Below are 25,019 nucleotides of genomic sequence, written 5' to 3'. Positions count from 1 at the left end.
TCTGAAAAATCCACCACCAGAAGAGTCCAAAGCTGTTTGAATCTTGACATTTATGGTGGAAAAAGAGCATTCAGCCTGAAAGCACAAGTATTTGGCTTGCCCAGGCTGGCCAATCGTCCTCTCCCGTTTCATTTTCTAGGACAGGTTGAAGATAAAAGGGAGAATCTAACCTGTAAGCATGCAGATAGGGTCCAGTCCAGTTTCTGGCTTACTTTTACCTACAGGCCAATGCTCTTTCACCGGAAACAAGGGCCTTGCAAAAAGACACTGCCCGAACGGCTTCCTTAAGTCCTGGACCAAGACACTTCCAGTATTCTTAATCAGTGACTGGGTTACAAATGAAGTTCCCCTTTAGCCTCATGATGCCAGGTCCAGCAGAGGAAACGCAGGCCAAAAAATAAGGTAGAATCCACTCTGGATTATAGGCAAGAGAAGATCAAGCAGCGTGTGCCAGTCGCAGATTGTTTACGGGAGCCCAGGTAAGCTACCACAGACAAGGTTCTATGGCAGGAAACAGTTGGTCAAACAATCACCTTCAGCCACCTTTATTTCTGGTGCAGATTCCAAGAGCCTCGAGGGGGGAGGTTGGCTTCCCGTCCCCTAGGACATTTCATCTCTCTGGTCCAGTGAGCGTTCCTGGCAGATGTGCATAAAGACTGCCCAATCAGAAGCTCAAGGACCTCAAAGCGCCCGAACAGGGACTTGAACCCTGGACCCTCAGATTAAAAGTCTGATGCTCTACCGACTGAGCTATCCGGGCTCTGAAAAACCCACCACCAGAAGAGTCCAAAGCTGTTTGAATCTTGACATCTATGGTGGAAAAAGAGCATTCAGCCTGAAAGCACAAGTATTTGGCTTGCCCAGGCTGGCCAATCGTCCTCTCCCGTTTCATTTTCTAGGACAGGTTGAAGATAAAAGGGAGAATCTAACCTGTAAGCATGCAGATAGGGTCCAGTCCAGTTTCTGGCTTACTTTTACCTACAGGCCAATGCTCTTTCACCGGAAACAAGGGCCTTGCAAAAAGACACTGCCCGAACGGCTTCCTTAAGTCCTGGACCAAGACACTTCCAGTATTCTTAATCAGTGACTGGGTTACAAATGAAGTTCCCCTTTAGCCTCATGATGCCAGGTCCAGCAGAGGAAATGCAGGCCAAAAAATAAGGTAGAATCCACTCTGGATTATAGGCAAGAGAAGATCAAGCAGCGTGTGCCAGTCGCAGATTGTTTACGGGAGCCCAGGTAAGCTACCACAGACAAGGTTCTATGGCAGGAAACAGTTGGTCAAACAATCACCTTCAGCCACCTTTATTTCTGGTGCAGATTCCAAGAGCCTCGAGGGGGGAGGTTGGCTTCCCGTCCCCTAGGACATTTCATCTCTCTGGTCCAGTGAGCGTTCCTGGCAGATGTGCATAAAGACTGCCCAATCAGAAGCTCAAGGACCTCAAAGCGACCGAACAGGGACTTGAACCCTGGACCCTCAGATTAAAAGTCTGATGCTCTACCGACTGAGCTATCCGGGCTCTGAAAAATCCACCACCAGAAGAGTCCAAAGCTGTTTGAATCTTGACATCTATGGTGGAAAAAGAGCATTCAGCCTGAAAGCACAAGTATTTGGCTTGCCCAGGCTGGCCAATCGTCCTCTCCCGTTTAATTTTCTAGGACAGGTTGAAGATAAAAGGGAGAATCTAACCTGTAAGCATGCAGATAGGGTCCAGTCCAGTTTCTGGATTACTTTTACCTACAGGCCAATGCTCTTTCACCGGAAACAAGGGCCTTGCAAAAAGACACTGCCCGAACGGCTTCCTTAAGTCCTGGACCAAGACACTTCCAGTATTCTTAATCAGTGACTGGGTTACAAATGAAGTTCCCCTTTAGCCTCATGATGCCAGGTCCAGCAGAGGAAACGCAGGCCAAAAAATAAGGTAGAATCCACTCTGGATTATAGGCAAGAGAAGATCAAGCAGCGTGTGCCAGTCGCAGATTGTTTACGGGAGCCCAGGTAAGCTACCACAGACAAGGTTCTATGGCAGGAAACAGTTGGTCAAACAATCACCTTCAGCCACCTTTATTTCTGGTGCAGATTCCAAGAGCCTCGAGGGGGGAGGTTGGCTTCCCGTCCCCTAGGACATTTCATCTCTCTGGTCCAGTGAGCGTTCCTGGCAGATGTGCATAAAGACTGCCCAATCAGAAGCTCAAGGACCTCAAAGCGCCCGAACAGGGACTTGAACCCTGGACCCTCAGATTAAAAGTCTGATGCTCTACCGACTGAGCTATCCGGGCTCTGAAAAATCCACCACCAGAAGAGTCCAAAGCTGTTTGAATCTTGACATTTATGGTGGAAAAAGAGCATTCAGCCTGAAAGCACAAGTATTTGGCTTGCCCAGGCTGGCCAATCGTCCTCTCCCGTTTCATTTTCTAGGACAGGTTGAAGATAAAAGGGAGAATCTAACCTGTAAGCATGCAGATAGGGTCCAGTCCAGTTTCTGGCTTACTTTTACCTACAGGCCAATGCTCTTTCACCGGAAACAAGGGCCTTGCAAAAAGACACTGCCCGAACGGCTTCCTTAAGTCCTGGACCAAGACACTTCCAGTATTCTTAATCAGTGACTGGGTTACAAATGAAGTTCCCCTTTAGCCTCATGATGCCAGGTCCAGCAGAGGAAACGCAGGCCAAAAAATAAGGTAGAATCCACTCTGGATTATAGGCAAGAGAAGATCAAGCAGCGTGTGCCAGTCGCAGATTGTTTACGGGAGCCCAGGTAAGCTACCACAGACAAGGTTCTATGGCAGGAAACAGTTGGTCAAACAATCACCTTCAGCCACCTTTATTTCTGGTGCAGATTCCAAGAGCCTCGAGGGGGGAGGTTGGCTTCCCGTCCCCTAGGACATTTCATCTCTCTGGTCCAGTGAGCGTTCCTGGCAGATGTGCATAAAGACTGCCCAATCAGAAGCTCAAGGACCTCAAAGCGCCCGAACAGGGACTTGAACCCTGGACCCTCAGATTAAAAGTCTGATGCTCTACCGACTGAGCTATCCGGGCTCTGAAAAACCCACCACCAGAAGAGTCCAAAGCTGTTTGAATCTTGACATCTATGGTGGAAAAAGAGCATTCAGCCTGAAAGCACAAGTATTTGGCTTGCCCAGGCTGGCCAATCGTCCTCTCCCGTTTCATTTTCTAGGACAGGTTGAAGATAAAAGGGAGAATCTAACCTGTAAGCATGCAGATAGGGTCCAGTCCAGTTTCTGGCTTACTTTTACCTACAGGCCAATGCTCTTTCACCGGAAACAAGGGCCTTGCAAAAAGACACTGCCCGAACGGCTTCCTTAAGTCCTGGACCAAGACACTTCCAGTATTCTTAATCAGTGACTGGGTTACAAATGAAGTTCCCCTTTAGCCTCATGATGCCAGGTCCAGCAGAGGAAATGCAGGCCAAAAAATAAGGTAGAATCCACTCTGGATTATAGGCAAGAGAAGATCAAGCAGCGTGTGCCAGTCGCAGATTGTTTACGGGAGCCCAGGTAAGCTACCACAGACAAGGTTCTATGGCAGGAAACAGTTGGTCAAACAATCACCTTCAGCCACCTTTATTTCTGGTGCAGATTCCAAGAGCCTCGAGGGGGGAGGTTGGCTTCCCGTCCCCTAGGACATTTCATCTCTCTGGTCCAGTGAGCGTTCCTGGCAGATGTGCATAAAGACTGCCCAATCAGAAGCTCAAGGACCTCAAAGCGACCGAACAGGGACTTGAACCCTGGACCCTCAGATTAAAAGTCTGATGCTCTACCGACTGAGCTATCCGGGCTCTGAAAAATCCACCACCAGAAGAGTCCAAAGCTGTTTGAATCTTGACATCTATGGTGGAAAAAGAGCATTCAGCCTGAAAGCACAAGTATTTGGCTTGCCCAGGCTGGCCAATCGTCCTCTCCCGTTTAATTTTCTAGGACAGGTTGAAGATAAAAGGGAGAATCTAACCTGTAAGCATGCAGATAGGGTCCAGTCCAGTTTCTGGATTACTTTTACCTACAGGCCAATGCTCTTTCACCGGAAACAAGGGCCTTGCAAAAAGACACTGCCCGAACGGCTTCCTTAAGTCCTGGACCAAGACACTTCCAGTATTCTTAATCAGTGACTGGGTTACAAATGAAGTTCCCCTTTAGCCTCATGATGCCAGGTCCAGCAGAGGAAACGCAGGCCAAAAAATAAGGTAGAATCCACTCTGGATTATAGGCAAGAGAAGATCAAGCAGCGTGTGCCAGTCGCAGATTGTTTACGGGAGCCCAGGTAAGCTACCACAGACAAGGTTCTATGGCAGGAAACAGTTGGTCAAACAATCACCTTCAGCCACCTTTATTTCTGGTGCAGATTCCAAGAGCCTCGAGGGGGGAGGTTGGCTTCCCGTCCCCTAGGACATTTCATCTCTCTGGTCCAGTGAGCGTTCCTGGCAGATGTGCATAAAGACTGCCCAATCAGAAGCTCAAGGACCTCAAAGCGCCCGAACAGGGACTTGAACCCTGGACCCTCAGATTAAAAGTCTGATGCTCTACCGACTGAGCTATCCAGGCTCTGAAAAATCCACCACCAGAAGAGTCCAAAGCTGTTTGAATCTTGACATCTATGGTGGAAAAAGAGCATTCAGCCTGAAAGCACAAGTATTTGGCTTGCCCAGGCTGGCCAATCGTCCTCTCCCGTTTCATTTTCTAGGACAGGTTGAAGATAAAAGGGAGAATCTAACCTGTAAGCATGCAGATAGGGTCCAGTCCAGTTTCTGGCTTACTTTTACCTACAGGCCAATGCTCTTTCACCGGAAACAAGGGCCTTGCAAAAAGACACTGCCCGAACGGCTTCCTTAAGTCCTGGACCAAGACACTTCCAGTATTCTTAATCAGTGACTGGGTTACAAATGAAGTTCCCCTTTAGCCTCATGATGCCAGGTCCAGCAGAGGAAATGCAGGCCAAAAAATAAGGTAGAATCCACTCTGGATTATAGGCAAGAGAAGATCAAGCAGCGTGTGCCAGTCGCAGATTGTTTACGGGAGCCCAGGTAAGCTACCACAGACAAGGTTCTATGGCAGGAAACAGTTGGTCAAACAATCACCTTCAGCCACCTTTATTTCTGGTGCAGATTCCAAGAGCCTCGAGGGGGGAGGTTGGCTTCCCGTCCCCTAGGACATTTCATCTCTCTGGTCCAGTGAGCGTTCCTGGCAGATGTGCATAAAGACTGCCCAATCAGAAGCTCAAGGACCTCAAAGCGACCGAACAGGGACTTGAACCCTGGACCCTCAGATTAAAAGTCTGATGCTCTACCGACTGAGCTATCCGGGCTCTGAAAAATCCACCACCAGAAGAGTCCAAAGCTGTTTGAATCTTGACATCTATGGTGGAAAAAGAGCATTCAGCCTGAAAGCACAAGTATTTGGCTTGCCCAGGCTGGCCAATCGTCCTCTCCCGTTTAATTTTCTAGGACAGGTTGAAGATAAAAGGGAGAATCTAACCTGTAAGCATGCAGATAGGGTCCAGTCCAGTTTCTGGATTACTTTTACCTACAGGACAATGCTCTTTCACCGGAAACAAGGGCCTTGCAAAAAGACACTGCCCGAACGGCTTCCTTAAGTCCTGGACCAAGACACTTCCAGTATTCTTAATCAGTGACTGGGTTACAAATGAAGTTCCCCTTTAGCCTCATGATGCCAGGTCCAGCAGAGGAAACGCAGGCCAAAAAATAAGGTAGAATCCACTCTGGATTATAGGCAAGAGAAGATCAAGCAGCGTGTGCCAGTCGCAGATTGTTTACGGGAGCCCAGGTAAGCTACCACAGACAAGGTTCTATGGCAGGAAACAGTTGGTCAAACAATCACCTTCAGCCACCTTTATTTCTGGTGCAGATTCCAAGAGCCTCGAGGGGGGAGGTTGGCTTCCCGTCCCCTAGGACATTTCATCTCTCTGGTCCAGTGAGCGTTCCTGGCAGATGTGCATAAAGACTGCCCAATCAGAAGCTCAAGGACCTCAAAGCGCCCGAACAGGGACTTGAACCCTGGACCCTCAGATTAAAAGTCTGATGCTCTACCGACTGAGCTATCCAGGCTCTGAAAAATCCACCACCAGAAGAGTCCAAAGCTGTTTGAATCTTGACATCTATGGTGGAAAAAGAGCATTCAGCCTGAAAGCACAAGTATTTGGCTTGCCCAGGCTGGCCAATCGTCCTCTCCCGTTTCATTTTCTAGGACAGGTTGAAGATAAAAGGGAGAATCTAACCTGTAAGCATGCAGATAGGGTCCAGTCCAGTTTCTGGCTTACTTTTACCTACAGGCCAATGCTCTTTCACCGGAAACAAGGGCCTTGCAAAAAGACACTGCCCGAACGGCTTCCTTAAGTCCTGGACCAAGACACTTCCAGTATTCTTAATCAGTGACTGGGTTACAAATGAAGTTCCCCTTTAGCCTCATGATGCCAGGTCCAGCAGAGGAAATGCAGGCCAAAAAATAAGGTAGAATCCACTCTGGATTATAGGCAAGAGAAGATCAAGCAGCGTGTGCCAGTCGCAGATTGTTTACGGGAGCCCAGGTAAGCTACCACAGACAAGGTTCTATGGCAGGAAACAGTTGGTCAAACAATCACCTTCAGCCACCTTTATTTCTGGTGCAGATTCCAAGAGCCTCGAGGGGGGAGGTTGGCTTCCCGTCCCCTAGGACATTTCATCTCTCTGGTCCAGTGAGCGTTCCTGGCAGATGTGCATAAAGACTGCCCAATCAGAAGCTCAAGGACCTCAAAGCGACCGAACAGGGACTTGAACCCTGGACCCTCAGATTAAAAGTCTGATGCTCTACCGACTGAGCTATCCGGGCTCTGAAAAATCCACCACCAGAAGAGTCCAAAGCTGTTTGAATCTTGACATCTATGGTGGAAAAAGAGCATTCAGCCTGAAAGCACAAGTATTTGGCTTGCCCAGGCTGGCCAATCGTCCTCTCCCGTTTAATTTTCTAGGACAGGTTGAAGATAAAAGGGAGAATCTAACCTGTAAGCATGCAGATAGGGTCCAGTCCAGTTTCTGGATTACTTTTACCTACAGGCCAATGCTCTTTCACCGGAAACAAGGGCCTTGCAAAAAGACACTGCCCGAACGGCTTCCTTAAGTCCTGGACCAAGACACTTCCAGTATTCTTAATCAGTGACTGGGTTACAAATGAAGTTCCCCTTTAGCCTCATGATGCCAGGTCCAGCAGAGGAAACGCAGGCCAAAAAATAAGGTAGAATCCACTCTGGATTATAGGCAAGAGAAGATCAAGCAGCGTGTGCCAGTCGCAGATTGTTTACGGGAGCCCAGGTAAGCTACCACAGACAAGGTTCTATGGCAGGAAACAGTTGGTCAAACAATCACCTTCAGCCACCTTTATTTCTGGTGCAGATTCCAAGAGCCTCGAGGGGGGAGGTTGGCTTCCCGTCCCCTAGGACATTTCATCTCTCTGGTCCAGTGAGCGTTCCTGGCAGATGTGCATAAAGACTACCCAATCAGAAGCTCAAGGACCTCAAAGCGCCCAAACAGGGACTTGAACCCTGGACCCTCAGATTAAAAGTCTGATGCTCTACCGACTGAGCTATCCGGGCTCTGAAAAATCCACCACCAGAAGAGTCCAAAGCTGTTTGAATCTTGACATTTATGGTGGAAAAAGAGCATTCAGCCTGAAAGCACAAGTATTTGGCTTGCCCAGGCTGGCCAATCGTCCTCTCCCGTTTAATTTTCTAGGACAGGTTGAAGATAAAAGGGAGAATCTAACCTGTAAGCATGCAGATAGGGTCCAGTCCAGTTTCTGGCTTACTTTTACCTACAGGCCAATGCTCTTTCACCGGAAACAAGGGCCTTGCAAAAAGACACTGCCCGAACGGCTTCCTTAAGTCCTGGACCAAGACACTTCCAGTATTCTTAATCAGTGACTGGGTTACAAATGAAGTTCCCCTTTAGCCTCATGATGCCAGGTCCAGCAGAGGAAACGCAGGCCAAAAAATAAGGTAGAATGCACTCTGGATTATAGGCAAGAGAAGATCAAGCAGCGTGTGCCAGTCGCAGATTGTTTACGGGAGCCCAGGTAAGCTACCACAGACAAGGTTCTATGGCAGGAAACAGTTGGTCAAACAATCACCTTCAGCCACCTTTATTTCTGGTGCAGATTCCAAGAGCCTCGAGGGGGGAGGTTGGCTTCCCGTCCCCTAGGACATTTCATCTCTCTGGTCCAGTGAGCGTTCCTGGCAGATGTGCATAAAGACTGCCCAATCAGAAGCTCAAGGACCTCAAAGCGACCGAACAGGGACTTGAACCCTGGACCCTCAGATTAAAAGTCTGATGCTCTACCGACTGAGCTATCCGGGCTCTGAAAAATCCACCACCAGAAGAGTCCAAAGCTGTTTGAATCTTGACATCTATGGTGGAAAAAGAGCATTCAGCCTGAAAGCACAAGTATTTGGCTTGCCCAGGCTGGCCAATCGTCCTCTCCCGTTTAATTTTCTAGGACAGGTTGAAGATAAAAGGGAGAATCTAACCTGTAAGCATGCAGATAGGGTCCAGTCCAGTTTCTGGATTACTTTTACCTACAGGCCAATGCTCTTTCACCGGAAACAAGGGCCTTGCAAAAAGACACTGCCCGAACGGCTTCCTTAAGTCCTGGACCAAGACACTTCCAGTATTCTTAATCAGTGACTGGGTTACAAATGAAGTTCCCCTTTAGCCTCATGATGCCAGGTCCAGCAGAGGAAACGCAGGCCAAAAAATAAGGTAGAATCCACTCTGGATTATAGGCAAGAGAAGATCAAGCAGCGTGTGCCAGTCGCAGATTGTTTACGGGAGCCCAGGTAAGCTACCACAGACAAGGTTCTATGGCAGGAAACAGTTGGTCAAACAATCACCTTCAGCCACCTTTATTTCTGGTGCAGATTCCAAGAGCCTCGAGGGGGGAGGTTGGCTTCCCGTCCCCTAGGACATTTCATCTCTCTGGTCCAGTGAGCGTTCCTGGCAGATGTGCATAAAGACTGCCCAATCAGAAGCTCAAGGACCTCAAAGCACCCGAACAGGGACTTGAACCCTGGACCCTCAGATTAAAAGTCTGATGCTCTACCGACTGAGCTATCCAGGCTCTGAAAAATCCACCACCAGAAGAGTCCAAAGCTGTTTGAATCTTGACATCTATGGTGGAAAAAGAGCATTCAGCCTGAAAGCACAAGTATTTGGCTTGCCCAGGCTGGCCAATCGTCCTCTCCCGTTTAATTTTCTAGGACAGGTTGAAGATAAAAGGGAGAATCTAACCTGTAAGCATGCAGATAGGGTCCAGTCCAGTTTCTGGATTACTTTTACCTACAGGCCAATGCTCTTTCACCGGAAACAAGGGCCTTGCAAAAAGACACTGCCCGAACGGCTTCCTTAAGTCCTGGACCAAGACACTTCCAGTATTCTTAATCAGTGACTGGGTTACAAATGAAGTTCCCCTTTAGCCCCATGATGCCAGGTCCAGCAGAGGAAACGCAGGCCAAAAAATAAGGTAGAATCCACTCTGGATTATAGGCAAGAGAAGATCAAGCAGCGTGTGCCAGTCGCAGATTGTTTACGGGAGCCCAGGTAAGCTACCACAGACAAGGTTCTATGGCAGGAAACAGTTGGTCAAACAATCACCTTCAGCCACCTTTATTTCTGGTGCAGATTCCAAGAGCCTCGAGGGGGGAGGTTGGCTTCCCGTCCCCTAGGACATTTCATCTCTCTGGTCCAGTGAGCGTTCCTGGCAGATGTGCATAAAGACTGCCCAATCAGAAGCTCAAGGACCTCAAAGCGCCCGAACAGGGACTTGAACCCTGGACCCTCAGATTAAAAGTCTGATGCTCTACCAACTGAGCTATCCGGGCTCTGAAAAATCCACCACCAGAAGAGTCCAAAGCTGTTTGAATCTTGACATCTATGGTGGAAAAAGAGCATTCAGCCTGAAAGCACAAGTATTTGGCTTGCCCAGGCTGGCCAATCGTCCTCTCCCGTTTAATTTTCTGGGACAGGTTGAAGATAAAAGGGAGAATCTAACCTGTAAGCATGCAGATAGGGTCCAGTCCAGTTTCTGGCTTACTTTTACCTACAGGCCAATGCTCTTTCACCGGAAACAAGGGCCTTGCAAAAAGACACTGCCCGAACGGCTTCCTTAAGTCCTGGACCAAGACACTTCCAGTATTCTTAATCAGTGACTGGGTTACAAATGAAGTTCCCCTTTAGCCTCATGATGCCAGGTCCAGCAGAGGAAATGCAGGCCAAAAAATAAGGTAGAATCCACTCTGGATTATAGGCAAGAGAAGATCAAGCAGCGTGTGCCAGTCGCAGATTGTTTACGGGAGCCCAGGTAAGCTACCACAGACAAGGTTCTATGGCAGGAAACAGTTGGTCAAACAATCACCTTCAGCCACCTTTATTTCTGGTGCAGATTCCAAGAGCCTCGAGGGGGGAGGTTGGCTTCCCGTCCCCTAGGACATTTCATCTCTCTGGTCCAGTGAGCGTTCCTGGCAGATGTGCATAAAGACTGCCCAATCAGAAGCTCAAGGACCTCAAAGCGCCCGAACAGGGACTTGAACCCTGGACCCTCAGATTAAAAGTCTGATGCTCTACCGACTGAGCTATCCAGGCTCTGAAAAATCCACCACCAGAAGAGTCCAAAGCTGTTTGAATCTTGACATCTATGGTGGAAAAAGAGCATTCAGCCTGAAAGCACAAGTATTTGGCTTGCCCAGGCTGGCCAATCGTCCTCTCCCGTTTCATTTTCTAGGACAGGTTGAAGATAAAAGGGAGAATCTAACCTGTAAGCATGCAGATAGGGTCCAGTCCAGTTTCTGGCTTACTTTTACCTACAGGCCAATGCTCTTTCACCGGAAACAAGGGCCTTGCAAAAAGACACTGCCCGAACGGCTTCCTTAAGTCCTGGACCAAGACACTTCCAGTATTCTTAATCAGTGACTGGGTTACAAATGAAGTTCCCCTTTAGCCCCATGATGCCAGGTCCAGCAGAGGAAACGCAGGCCAAAAAATAAGGTAGAATCCACTCTGGATTATAGGCAAGAGAAGATCAAGCAGCGTGTGCCAGTCGCAGATTGTTTACGGGAGCCCAGGTAAGCTACCACAGACAAGGTTCTATGGCAGGAAACAGTTGGTCAAACAATCACCTTCAGCCACCTTTATTTCTGGTGCAGATTCCAAGAGCCTCGAGGGGGGAGGTTGGCTTCCCGTCCCCTAGGACATTTCATCTCTCTGGTCCAGTGAGCGTTCCTGGCAGATGTGCATAAAGACTGCCCAATCAGAAGCTCAAGGACCTCAAAGCGCCCGAACAGGGACTTGAACCCTGGACCCTCAGATTAAAAGTCTGATGCTCTACCAACTGAGCTATCCGGGCTCTGAAAAATCCACCACCAGAAGAGTCCAAAGCTGTTTGAATCTTGACATCTATGGTGGAAAAAGAGCATTCAGCCTGAAAGCACAAGTATTTGGCTTGCCCAGGCTGGCCAATCGTCCTCTCCCGTTTAATTTTCTAGGACAGGTTGAAGATAAAAGGGAGAATCTAACCTGTAAGCATGCAGATAGGGTCCAGTCCAGTTTCTGGATTACTTTTACCTACAGGCCAATGCTCTTTCACCGGAAACAAGGGCCTTGCAAAAAGACACTGCCCGAACGGCTTCCTTAAGTCCTGGACCAAGACACTTCCAGTATTCTTAATCAGTGACTGGGTTACAAATGAAGTTCCCCTTTAGCCTCATGATGCCAGGTCCAGCAGAGGAAACGCAGGCCAAAAAATAAGGTAGAATCCACTCTGGATTATAGGCAAGAGAAGATCAAGCAGCGTGTGCCAGTCGCAGATTGTTTACGGGAGCCCAGGTAAGCTACCACAGACAAGGTTCTATGGCAGGAAACAGTTGGTCAAACAATCACCTTCAGCCACCTTTATTTCTGGTGCAGATTCCAAGAGCCTCGAGGGGGGAGGTTGGCTTCCCGTCCCCTAGGACATTTCATCTCTCTGGTCCAGTGAGCGTTCCTGGCAGATGTGCATAAAGACTAGTGATGGCCGAACGGTTCGCCCGGCGGTCGTTTCGCGGCGAATTTCCGACATTCGCGGTCCGCACGTTCGAACGCCTTTTTCCGTCGTTCGCCGCGGCGGACTTACGTGTTTAATGTATACAAGAACTTTAACCTTTGGTGACACGTTTATCATGTGATACAGGACAGCCAATTGAGACATGACAGCACATGGACACTTGTACATTCCCCCTAACCTATAAATACACCCGATCCGGTGGCCATTTTACATTCTTTCTTCTGTTAAGATAGGGACAGGTTCCTGTGTGGAGTAGGGAGAGATAAACCACTAGCTATTTGGTACACAAAAGTTCTTTTCAGGACTGGTATAGGTGTTAGGTGTTGATAGGTTTGCTGTGCTGCTGATTCTTGCAGCAGCCTGAGTGTCTTTTGTTAGTTTAGAGAAAGGGAAAGGACGGTGTATGCTACAGGGACAGCCAGATTAGTCTTTCATCATCATCATCATCATCATCATCATTAGCTGTTACTATCAAGGTCCACAAAAGAGCTGTTCCAGTAACCACTAATCGTTCTCTTTTTTTGCCAATTTGTATAGGGACAGGAAGGAAGCAGTGTTGTCAGGCAGTGAGGGTAATTTTAAAGACTTGCTGTTATTATTAGTTCCACAAAGGTTCTTTTCAGGACTGGTATCAGTGGTACAGTAATAGGCTTGTACATGTATAATATTCTTTCTTCCAAATATAGAAAGGATATTATACTTGACTGCTGCCCTTCTGCTGCAGTCTGCTAAACATTCACAACTCACTTGTTCCACAAAAGTTCTTATAAGGACTGGTAACTTGGTATAGGGTGCTACGGTACATAGGCTTGAGTGCGGTACAGTCTGCTGTTCTGTAAGGACCGCTATCGGTCCACAATAGATAGGGTTGACGTGCACCACTGCTGACCGCTGCCCTATACTGCAGCAGTCCTTCAGCGGTATAGGGACTGACGTACAGTCTGCTAATCACTAACACACAACCTGCTTGTTCCACAAAAGTTCTTATAAGGACTGGTAACTTGGTATAGGGTGCTACGGTACATAGGCTTGAGTGCGGTACAGTCTGCTGTTCTGTAAGGACCGCTATCGGTCCACAATAGATAGGGTTGACGTGCACCACTGCTGACCGCTGCCCTATACTGCAGCAGTCCTTCAGCGGTATAGGGACTGACGTACAGTCTGCTAAACACTAATACACAACCTGCTTGGTCCACAAAAGTTCTTATAAGGACTGGTAACTTGGTATAGGGTGCTACGGTACATAGGCTTGAGTGCGGTACAGTCTGCTGTTCTGTAAGGACCGCTATCGGTCCACAATAGATAGGGTTGACGTGCACCACTGCTGACCGCTGCCCTATACTGCAGCAGTCCTTCAGCGGTATAGGGACTGACGTACAGTCTGCTAAACACTAATACACAACCTGCTTGGTCCACAAAAGTTCTTATAAGGACTGGTAACTTGGTATAGGGTGCTACGGTACATAGGCTTGAGTGCGGTACAGTCTGCTGTTCTGTAAGGACCGCTATCGGTCCACAATAGATAGGGTTGACGTGCACCACTGCTGACCGCTCACCTATACTGCAGCAGTCCTTCAGCGGTATAGGGACTGACGTACAGTCTGCTAATCACTAACACACAACCTGCTTGTTCCACAAAAGTTCTTATAAGGACTGGTAACTTGGTATAGGGTGCTACGGTACATAGGCTTGAGTGCGGTACAGTCTGCTGTTCTGTAAGGACCGCTATCGGTCCACAATAGATAGGGTTGACGTGCACCACTGCTGACCGCTGCCCTATACTGCAGCAGTCCTTCAGCGGTATAGGGACTGACGTACAGTCTGCTAAACACTAACACACAACCTGCTTGGTCCACAAAAGTTCTTATAAGGACTGGTAACTTGGTATAGGGTGCTACGGTACATAGGCTTGAGTGCGGTACAGTCTGCTGTTCTGTAAGGACCGCTATCGGTCCACAATAGATAGGGTTGACGTGCACCACTGCTGACCGCTGCCCTATACTGCAGCAGTCCTTCAGCGGTATAGGGACTGACGTACAGTCTGCTAAACACTAATACACAACCTGCTTGGTCCACAAAAGTTCTTATAAGGACTGGTAACTTGGTATAGGGTGCTACGGTACATAGGCTTGAGTGCGGTACAGTCTGCTGTTCTGTAAGGACCGCTATCGGTCCACAATAGATAGGGTTGACGTGCACCACTGCTGACCGCTCACCTATACTGCAGCAGTCCTTCAGCGGTATAGGGACTGACGTACAGTCTGCTAATCACTAACACACAACCTGCTTGTTCCACAAAAGTTCTTATAAGGACTGGTAACTTGGTATAGGGTGCTACGGTACATAGGCTTGAGTGCGGTACAGTCTGCTGTTCTGTAAGGACCGCTATCGGTCCACAATAGATAGGGTTGACGTGCACCACTGCTGACCGCTGCCCTATACTGCAGCAGTCCTTCAGCGGTATAGGGACTGACGTACAGTCTGCTAAACACTAATACACAACCTGCTTGGTCCACAAAAGTTCTTATAAGGACTGGTAACTTGGTATAGGGTGCTACGGTACATAGGCTTGAGTGCGGTACAGTCTGCTGTTCTGTAAGGACCGCTATCGGTCCACAATAGATAGGGTTGACGTGCACCACTGCTGACCGCTCACCTATACTGCAGCAGTCCTTCAGCGGTATAGGGACTGACGTACAGTCTGCTAATCACTAACACACAACCTGCTTGTTCCACAAAAGTTCTTATAAGGACTGGTAACTTGGTATAGGGTGCTACGGTACATAGGCTTGAGTGCGGTACAGTCTGCTGTTCTGTAAGGACCGCTATCGGTCCACAATAGATAGGGTTGACGTGCACCACTGCTGACCGCTGCCCTATACTGCAGCAGTCCTTCAGCGGTATAGGGACTGACGTACAGTCTGCTAAACACTAATACACAACCTGCTTGGTCCACAAAAGTTCTTATAAGGACTGGTAACTTGGTATAGGGTGCTACGGTACATAGGCTTGAGTGCGGTACAGTCTGCTGTTCTGTAAGGACCGCTATCGGTCCACAATAGATAGGGTTGACGTGCACCACTGCTGACCGCTGCCCTATACTGCAGCAGTCCTTCAGCGGTATAGGGACTGACGTACAGTCTGCTAAACACTAATACACAACCTGCTTGGTCCACAAAAGTTCTTATAAGGACTGGTAACTTGGTATAGGGTGCTACGGTACATAGGCTTGAGTGCGGTACAGTCTGCTGTTCTGTAAGGACCGCTATCGGTCCACAATAGATAGGGTTGACGTGCACCACTGCTGACCGCTGCCCTATACTGCAGCAGTCCTTCAGCGGTATAGGGACTGACGTACAGTCTGCTAAACACTAATACACAACCTGCTTGGTCCACAAAAGTTCTTATAAGGACTGGTAACTTGGTATAGGGTGCTACGGTACATAGGCTTGAGTGCGGTACAGTCTGCTGTTCTGTAAGGACCGCTATCGGTCCACAATAGATAGGGTTGACGTGCACCACTGCTGACCGCTCACCTATACTGCAGCAGTCCTTCAGCGGTATAGGGACTGACGTACAGTCTGCTAATCACTAACACACAACCTGCTTGTTCCACAAAAGTTCTTATAAGGACTGGTAACTTGGTATAGGGTGCTACGGTACATAGGCTTGAGTGCGGTACAGTCTGCTGTTCTGTAAGGACCGCTATCGGTCCACAATAGATAGGGTTGACGTGCACCACTGCTGACCGCTGCCCTATACTGCAGCAGTCCTTCAGCGGTATAGGGACTGACGTACAGTCTGCTAAACACTAATACACAACCTGCTTGGTCCACAAAAGTTCTTATAAGGACTGGTAACTTGGTATAGGGTGCTACGGTACATAGGCTTGAGTGCGGTACAGTCTGCTGTTCTGTAAGGACCGCTATCGGTCCACAATAGATAGGGTTGACGTGCACCACTGCTGACCGCTGCCCTATACTGCAGCAGTCCTTCAGCGGTATAGGGACTGACGTACAGTCTGCTAAACACTAATACACAACCTGCTTGGTCCACAAAAGTTCTTATAAGGACTGGTAACTTGGTATAGGGTGCTACGGTACATAGGCTTGAGTGCGGTACAGTCTGCTGTTCTGTAAGGACCGCTATCGGTCCACAATAGATAGGGTTGACGTGCACCACTGCTGACCGCTGCCCTATACTGCAGCAGTCCTTCAGCGGTATAGGGACTGACGTACAGTCTGCTAAACACTAATACACAACCTGCTTGGTCCACAAAAGTTCTTATAAGGACTGGTAACTTGGTATAGGGTGCTACGGTACATAGGCTTGAGTGCGGTACAGTCTGCTGTTCTGTAAGGACCGCTATCGGTCCACAATAGATAGGGTTGACGTGCACCACTGCTGACCGCTCACCTATACTGCAGCAGTCCTTCAGCGGTATAGGGACTGACGTACAGTCTGCTAATCACTAACACACAACCTGCTTGTTCCACAAAAGTTCTTATAAGGACTGGTAACTTGGTATAGGGTGCTACGGTACATAGGCTTGAGTGCGGTACAGTCTGCTGTTCTGTAAGGACCGCTATCGGTCCACAATAGATAGGGTTGACGTGCACCACTGCTGACCGCTGCCCTATACTGCAGCAGTCCTTCAGCGGTATAGGGACTGACGTACAGTCTGCTAAACACTAATACACAACCTGCTTGGTCCACAAAAGTTCTTATAAGGACTGGTAACTTGGTATAGGGTGCTACGGTACATAGGCTTGAGTGCGGTACAGTCTGCTGTTCTGTAAGGACCGCTATCGGTCCACAATAGATAGGGTTGACGTGCACCACTGCTGACCGCTGCCCTATACTGCAGCAGTCCTTCAGCGGTATAGGGACTGACGTACAGTCTGCTAAACACTAATACACAACCTGCTTGGTCCACAAAAGTTCTTATAAGGACTGGTAACTTGGTATAGGGTGCTACGGTACATAGGCTTGAGTGCGGTACAGTCTGCTGTTCTGTAAGGACCGCTATAGGTCCACAATAGATAGGGTTGACGTGCACCACTGCTGACCGCTCACCTATACTGCAGCAGTCCTTCAGCGGTATAGGGACTAAGAGTTTTGTCACAGGGTCATTTAAAAAATGACATGCAGAGGAAGAGGCAGGCCCTTCCGCAGGGGTGGTAGGGGTAGGGCAGGAGCAACAGGCTTGAGCCAAAGTGGGAAGTTGCAGAAGGTGCGTTCAATTACTTTAAAGGATGCACCAGACTTGGTTGAGTGGCTCGCTCAGCCTTACTCTTCTGCACCCTCCTCATCCTCTCGATCTGCACCCTCTTCTTCACTCTCTGCTATGTGCACCCCCAAAGACACTACCACCAACAACACGACCACCACCACCACCACCACATACCTTCCGCTTGAGTCACTGGAATTATTTTCCGATCCATATCAAGAGGACATTTCTGATGCGCAGCCACTCTTGGTATTGGATCAGGAAGAGGAGGTAGCAACAAGCGCTACTCAGCAGTCTGACGCCAGTACCCAGATCAGCCCAAGGAGGAGGTTGGTCCCCGGTGTTGCTGCCTACTCTACTTATAGCGGTGGGGAAGGTGACGTTGATGATGACGTGTCTAGTGATGTCACGTGGGTGCCCACAAGAGAGGAAGAGGAGGGGAGTTCAGAGGGAGATATGGACCAGCAGATAGGGAGGAGAAGCAGCAATGACTTACATTGCACAGCAGGGACAAAGCAGACTGCAAATGTATCAGGAGCGAGTCATCGACCATGTACGGTCACATCTGGCGCTCCCAGGACACCGGCACATGGCTCCGCAGTGTGGGCTTTTTTTAACGTGTCCGCTGCTGACAATAGCGTTGCCATCTGCAATCTTTGCAGTCAACGCGTTAGTCGCGGTAAGCCCAATACTCACCTAGGGACGACCGCCTTAAGAAGGCACATGAGCAGCCATCACCGAGCCCAGTGGGAGCAACGGAACACACAAAGCCACACTGCAGGCTCTCACCGTCCAGCCTCGTCTTCTACTTCTCCTTCTCCTCTCTCCTCACAATTGTCCTCCACTCCACCTTCCATCACGCCAAGCTCACATTTTTCTGCAAAAAGGCAGGCTTCCGTGGGCCTAATGTTTGAGCGTAAAAAAATGATGACGCCGGATAACCCTCTTGCCCAACGGTTGGCGGCTGGCTTGTCAGAACTCATAGCCCGCCAACTACTGCCATATAAACTGGTGGACTCGGAGGCCTTTCGCAAATTTGTGGCCATTGGAACACCACAATGGAAGGTCCCAGGAAGGAAGTATTTCTCAGAGAAGGGCATCCCAGAGCTATATGGCCATGTTCAGCGGCAAGTGAATGTATCTCTGGCACACAGTGTCGGTGCCAAGATACATCTGACCACAGACACGTGGTCTAGCAAACACGGGCAGGGAAGGTATATCAGTTTTACTGCCCACTGGGTGAACCTTCTGACGGCCGTCAAGCATGTAACCCGTGGCACCCGTGTAGATTTGGTTTTACCGCCACGGATTGCATGCAGGCCTGACTCTTCTTCTCCTCCTCCTACTCCATCCTCCTCCCTCTCCTCCTCAGCTGCCTCCTCCTTTTCCGCTGCTAGCGTCTCTTCCACTGCACCGCCCAAGCTCCCCAGAACCTATTCCACATGCCAGGTGAGACGTTGCCATGCCGTGCTGCGTCTGTTGTGCCTGGAAGCAAAGAGCCACACTGGCCCGGCACTCCTTTCAGCTTTGCGTTCACAGGCAGATGAGTGGCTAACACCGCTCAATTTGACAGTTGGTAAAGTGGTGTGTGACAACGGTGCCAATCTGCTTAGCGCATTGAAACAGGGCAAAATCACGCACGTGCCGTGCATGGCACACGTCTTAAACTTGGTCGTGCAGCGATTCCTTGTCAAATACCCTGGGGTCCAGGACATCTTGCGGCAGGCAAGGAAAATCTCGGCCCATTTCAGAAGATCTTACACGGCCATGGCTCGCCTTGCTGACATTCAGCGGCGACACCATCTGCCGGTCAGACGTCTTATTTGCGATTGCCCGACGCGATGGAACTCAACCTTCTATATGCTTGATAGGCTGCTCCAGCAGAAACGTGCAGTTAACGTCTACCTGTATGAACTCTGCGAAAGAAACGGTTCTGGGGAGCTGGGTTTTTTTTCACCGCGCCAGTGGCTGCTCATGCGCGACACATGCAGACTTCTGCGGCCATTTGAGGAGATCACCAAACTGGTCAGTCGCAGCCATGGCGCCATCAGTGACATGGTACCTTATGCCTTCTTTCTGGAGCGTGCATTGCGTCGTGTCATTGATCAGGCTGTGGAGGAGCAGGAGCGGGAAGATGAGGAAGTCGCAATGCTGGATGAATTCCCAGGGGGGGCTACTCTATCTGAGACAAGTCAACAACAGGAGTCTGATGAGGAGTCAGAGGAGGATGGTGCCGGGGCGGATGAGCAGGAGCAAGAAGAGCATGCTTTAAACCTTTCTGGGATCCCTGTTGTGCGAGGATGGGGAGAGGAGAATGAAGAGGACGACATTATCCTGGATGATGAGCAGGAGCCAGGCCACCACACCGCTTCCACTTTAGTGCAAATGGGGGCCTTCATGCTCCAGTGTTTTAATAGGGACCCCCGTATAAAAAGCATGAGGGTCAAGGACCAGTACTGGGTGGCAACGTACTTAGACCCCCGGTACAAACACAAAATGGCGGAAATGTTACCGCCGTCGCAGAGGGCTGTCAGAATGCAGCACTTCCAGGCCTTGCTTCGAGAAATGCTGCATTCTGCTTTTGCGTGCGCTGGCAGAGGAGCAATTCCCACTCCCAGAGAAGGATTTGCGGGTACCAATCCAACAGCGCCTGCAAGAAGAGGCCGGTTTGAAGATGTGTTGGTGACTTCGGATATGAGGTCATTCTTTCAGCCGACCCATCGACAGGTGTCATCCGGATCCAGCATCAGGGAACGCCTAGACCGTCAGGTGTCCGACTACATTGGGTTAACGGCCGATGTGGACGCTCTGAGGAGTGATGAACCCCTAGACTACTGGGTGGGCAGGCTTGACCTCTGGCCAGAGCTTGCCCAATTTGCAATCGAACTGTTGGCTTGCCCCTCATCCAGTGTCCTGTCCGAAAGGACGTTCAGCGCAGCAGGGGGGATTGTGACCGATAAGCGTACTCGCCTAGCTCACCACAGTGTTAACTACCTCACATTTCTAAAAATGAATGAGGCATGGATCTCGGAGGAATTCAACACATGTGATCAGTAGACCATGTATATGTCTATAAACAATTTTTGGAATCAAGCACACAGACCTTCTTAATTCATTTGGCTCACTTCCCTGACCCAAAAAAGCACACCGTACTATATGCCCCTACCCTCCTCTTTGAAGAGGTTGAGCGGTGTCATATTTCTACTGGGGCTGCTTATTATGAGGGGTTCCCACCATCCCTGTGCTGTGCTGACTTCCTCCTGGGTGTTCTTATTATGAGGGGCTCCCACCATCCCTGTGCTGTGCTGACTTCCTCCTGGGGGTTCTTATTATGAGGGGATCACACCATCCCTGTGCTGTGCTGACTTCCTCCTGGGGCTGCTTACGGTGCTGCTGTCAGCGCTGTATGTCACGGAGCTGCTGTCAGCGCTGTATGTCACGGAGCTGCTGTCAGCGCTGTATGTCACGGAGCTGCTGTCAGCGCTGTATGTCACGGAGCTGCTGTCAGCGCTGTATGTCACGGAGCTGCTGTCAGCGCTGTATGTCACGGAGCTGCTGTCAGCGCTGTATGTCACGGAGCTGCTGTCAGCGCTGTATGTCACGGAGCTGCTGTCAGCGCTGTATGTCACGGAGCTGCTGTCAGCGCTGTATGTCACGGAGCTGCTGTCAGCGCTGTATGTCACGGTGCTGCTGTCAGCGCTGTATGTCACGGAGCTGCTGTCAGCGCTGTATGTCACGGAGCTGCTGTCAGTGCTGTATGTCACGGAGCTGCTGTCAGCGCTGTATGTCACGGAGCTGCTGTCAGCGCTGTATGTCACGGAGCTGCTGTCAGCGCTGTATGTCACGGTGCTGCTGTCAGCGCTGTATGTCACGGAGCTGCTGTCAGCGCTGTATGTCACGGAGCTGCTGTCAGCGCTGTATGTCACGGAGCTGCTGTCAGCGCTGTATGTCACGGAGCTGCTGTCAGCGCTGTATGTCACGGAGCTGCTGTCAGCGCTGTATGTCACGGTGCTGATGTCAGTGCTCTGTATTACGGTGCTGCTGTCAGTGCTCTGTATCTCCTGCACCCTCTTGTTTGCCTACCCTGGTCCCTGACCTTCCCTCTCCTCCATTGCCTTCATTAGCTCCATAGTCCTGAATTGTCAGAACAATTTCCCAAATAAAAAAAAAATGCTTGTAGTTATCGATCCCAAATTCACCTCATACATGTATTATGCTATTGTCCAGGTGGTGGGACTACGTGCTACCCCCTAATAATTACCCCGTGGCCGCAAATTCGACCTAAAGGTTTGCGAAATTCGCCTCCCATTGAAGTCAATGGAGCCCGCGGCGAACGGTCGTTTTCGCGAACGTTTGTGTCCGTTCGCGTTTCGCGTTCGCGAAACGTCCCGTCGGAAGTTCGTCCATCACTAATAAAGACTACCCAATCAGAAGCTCAAGGACCTCAAAGCGCCCAAACAGGGACTTGAACCCTGGACCCTCAGATTAAAAGTCTGATGCTCTACCGACTGAGCTATCCGGGCTCTGAAAAATCCACCACCAGAAGAGTCCAAAGCTGTTTGAATCTTGACATTTATGGTGGAAAAAGAGCATTCAGCCTGAAAGCACAAGTATTTGGCTTGCCCAGGCTGGCCAATCGTCCTCTCCCGTTTCATTTTCTAGGACAGGTTGAAGATAAAAGGGAGAATCTAACCTGTAAGCATGCAGATAGGGTCCAGTCCAGTTTCTGGCTTACTTTTACCTACAGGCCAATGCTCTTTCACCGGAAACAAGGGCCTTGCAAAAAGACACTGCCCGAACGGCTTCCTTAAGTCCTGGACCAAGACACTTCCAGTATTCTTAATCAGTGACTGGGTTACAAATGAAGTTCCCCTTTAGCCTCATGATGCCAGGTCCAGCAGAGGAAACGCAGGCCAAAAAATAAGGTAGAATCCACTCTGGATTATAGGCAAGAGAAGATCAAGCAGCGTGTGCCAGTCGCAGATTGTTTACGGGAGCCCAGGTAAGCTACCACAGACAAGGTTCTATGGCAGGAAACAGTTGGTCAAACAATCACCTTCAGCCACCTTTATTTCTGGTGCAGATTCCAAGAGCCTCGAGGGGGGAGGTTGGCTTCCCGTCCCCTAGGACATTTCATCTCTCTGGTCCAGTGAGCGTTCCTGGCAGATGTGCATAAAGACTGCCCAATCAGAAGCTCAAGGACCTCAAAGCGCCCGAACAGGGACTTGAACCCTGGACCCTCAGATTAAAAGTCTGATGCTCTACCGACTGAGCTATCCGGGCTCTGAAAAATCCACCACCAGAAGAGTCCAAAGCTGTTTGAATCTTGACATCTATGGTGGAAAAAGAGCATTCAGCCTGAAAGCACAAGTATTTGGCTTGCCCAGGCTGGCCAATCGTCCTCTCCCGTTTCATTTTCTGGGACAGGTTGAAGATAAAAGGGAGAATCTAACCTGTAAGCATGCAGATAGGGTCCAGTCCAGTTTCTGGCTTACTTTTACCTACAGGCCAATGCTCTTTCACCGGAAACAAGGGCCTTGCAAAAAGACACTGCCCGAACGGCTTCCTTAAGTCCTGGACCAAGTCACTTCCAGTATTCTTAATCAGTGACTGGGTTACAAATGAAGTTCCCCTTTAGCCTCATGATGCCAGGTCCAGCAGAGGAAATGCAGGCCAAAAAATAAGGTAGAATCCACTCTGGATTATAGGCAAGAGAAGATCAAGCAGCGTGTGCCAGTCGCAGATTGTTTACGGGAGCCCAGGTAAGCTACCACAGACAAGGTTCTATGGCAGGAAACAGTTGGTCAAACAATCACCTTCAGCCACCTTTATTTCTGGTGCAGATTCCAAGAGCCTCGAGGGGGGAGGTTGGCTTCCCGTCCCCTAGGACATTTCATCTCTCTGGTCCAGTGAGCGTTCCTGGCAGATGTGCATAAAGACTGCCCAATCAGAAGCTCAAGGACCTCAAAGCGCCCGAACAGGGACTTGAACCCTGGACCCTCAGATTAAAAGTCTGATGCTCTACCGACTGAGCTATCCGGGCTCTGAAAAATCCACCACCAGAAGAGTCCAAAGCTGTTTGAATCTTGACATTTATGGTGGAAAAAGAGGATTCAGCCTGAAAGCACAAGTATTTGGCTTGCCCAGGCTGGCCAATCGTCCTCTCCCGTTTCATTTTCTAGGACAGGTTGAAGATAAAAGGGAGAATCTAACCTGTAAGCATGCAGATAGGGTCCAGTCCAGTTTCTGGCTTACTTTTACCTACAGGCCAATGCTCTTTCACCGGAAACAAGGGCCTTGCAAAAAGACACTGCCCGAACGGCTTCCTTAAGTCCTGGACCAAGACACTTCCAGTATTCTTAATCAGTGACTGGGTTACAAATGAAGTTCCCCTTTAGCCTCATGATGCCAGGTCCAGCAGAGGAAACGCAGGCCAAAAAATAAGGTAGAATCCACTCTGGATTATAGGCAAGAGAAGATCAAGCAGCGTGTGCCAGTCGCAGATTGTTTACGGGAGCCCAGGTAAGCTACCACAGACAAGGTTCTATGGCAGGAAACAGTTGGTCAAACAATCACCTTCAGCCACCTTTATTTCTGGTGCAGATTCCAAGAGCCTCGAGGGGGGAGGTTGGCTTCCCGTCCCCTAGGACATTTCATCTCTCTGGTCCAGTGAGCGTTCCTGGCAGATGTGCATAAAGACTGCCCAATCAGAAGCTCAAGGACCTCAAAGCGCCCGAACAGGGACTTGAACCCTGGACCCTCAGATTAAAAGTCTGATGCTCTACCGACTGAGCTATCCAGGCTCTGAAAAATCCACCACCAGAAGAGTCCAAAGCTGTTTGAATCTTGACATCTATGGTGGAAAAAGAGCATTCAGCCTGAAAGCACAAGTATTTGGCTTGCCCAGGCTGGCCAATCGTCCTCTCCCGTTTCATTTTCTAGGACAGGTTGAAGATAAAAGGGAGAATCTAACCTGTAAGCATGCAGATAGGGTCCAGTCCAGTTTCTGGCTTACTTTTACCTACAGGCCAATGCTCTTTCACCGGAAACAAGGGCCTTGCAAAAAGACACTGCCCGAACGGCTTCCTTAAGTCCTGGACCAAGACACTTCCAGTATTCTTAATCAGTGACTGGGTTACAAATGAAGTTCCCCTTTAGCCTCATGATGCCAGGTCCAGCAGAGGAAACGCAGGCCAAAAAATAAGGTAGAATCCACTCTGGATTATAGGCAAGAGAAGATCAAGCAGCGTGTGCCAGTCGCAGATTGTTTACGGGAGCCCAGGTAAGCTACCACAGACAAGGTTCTATGGCAGGAAACAGTTGGTCAAACAATCACCTTCAGCCACCTTTATTTCTGGTGCAGATTCCAAGAGCCTCGAGGGGGGAGGTTGGCTTCCCGTCCCCTAGGACATTTCATCTCTCTGGTCCAGTGAGCGTTCCTGGCAGATGTGCATAAAGACTGCCCAATCAGAAGCTCAAGGACCTCAAAGCGCCCGAACAGGGACTTGAACCCTGGACCCTCAGATTAAAAGTCTGATGCTCTACCGACTGAGCTATCCGGGCTCCAAAAAATCCACCACCAGAAGAGTCCAAAGCTGTTTGAATCTTGACATCTATGGTGGAAAAAGAGCATTCAGCCTGAAAGCACAAGTATTTGGCTTGCCCAGGCTGGCCAATCGTCCTTTCCCGTTTC

At 49.5% G+C, this 25,019-nt stretch overlaps 8 non-coding genes across 8 annotated transcripts; all 8 read right to left on the bottom strand.

Moving 5' to 3' along the window:
- Positions 1-687: 687 nt before the first annotated feature.
- Positions 688-760, bottom strand: TRNAK-UUU (transfer RNA lysine (anticodon UUU)). The gene has a single exon. It is a non-coding gene; the product is annotated as a tRNA-Lys (tRNA).
- Positions 761-2,207: 1,447 nt separating this feature from the next.
- TRNAK-UUU (transfer RNA lysine (anticodon UUU)) lies at positions 2,208-2,280 on the bottom strand. The gene has a single exon. It is a non-coding gene; the product is annotated as a tRNA-Lys (tRNA).
- A 687-nt stretch (positions 2,281-2,967) lies between these two features.
- On the bottom strand, positions 2,968-3,040 carry TRNAK-UUU (transfer RNA lysine (anticodon UUU)). The gene has a single exon. It is a non-coding gene; the product is annotated as a tRNA-Lys (tRNA).
- Positions 3,041-9,807: 6,767 nt separating this feature from the next.
- Positions 9,808-9,880, bottom strand: TRNAK-UUU (transfer RNA lysine (anticodon UUU)). Its single transcript has one exon. It is a non-coding gene; the product is annotated as a tRNA-Lys (tRNA).
- Positions 9,881-11,327: 1,447 nt separating this feature from the next.
- On the bottom strand, positions 11,328-11,400 carry TRNAK-UUU (transfer RNA lysine (anticodon UUU)). The gene has a single exon. It is a non-coding gene; the product is annotated as a tRNA-Lys (tRNA).
- Positions 11,401-22,536: 11,136 nt separating this feature from the next.
- On the bottom strand, positions 22,537-22,609 carry TRNAK-UUU (transfer RNA lysine (anticodon UUU)). Its single transcript has one exon. It is a non-coding gene; the product is annotated as a tRNA-Lys (tRNA).
- A 687-nt stretch (positions 22,610-23,296) lies between these two features.
- On the bottom strand, positions 23,297-23,369 carry TRNAK-UUU (transfer RNA lysine (anticodon UUU)). The gene has a single exon. It is a non-coding gene; the product is annotated as a tRNA-Lys (tRNA).
- A 1,447-nt stretch (positions 23,370-24,816) lies between these two features.
- On the bottom strand, positions 24,817-24,889 carry TRNAK-UUU (transfer RNA lysine (anticodon UUU)). The gene has a single exon. It is a non-coding gene; the product is annotated as a tRNA-Lys (tRNA).
- Between the last annotated feature and the right edge of the window lie 130 nt (positions 24,890-25,019).

This window comes from Lithobates pipiens, unplaced genomic scaffold, assembly GCF_037356315.1.
Source record: "Lithobates pipiens isolate NorthernLeopardFrog02 unplaced genomic scaffold, aLitPip1_a1.2 Scaffold_8, whole genome shotgun sequence".
NCBI classification, from domain to species: Eukaryota; Metazoa; Chordata; class Amphibia; order Anura; family Ranidae; genus Lithobates; species Lithobates pipiens.
This window is presented reverse-complemented; position numbering and strand designations above follow the sequence as displayed.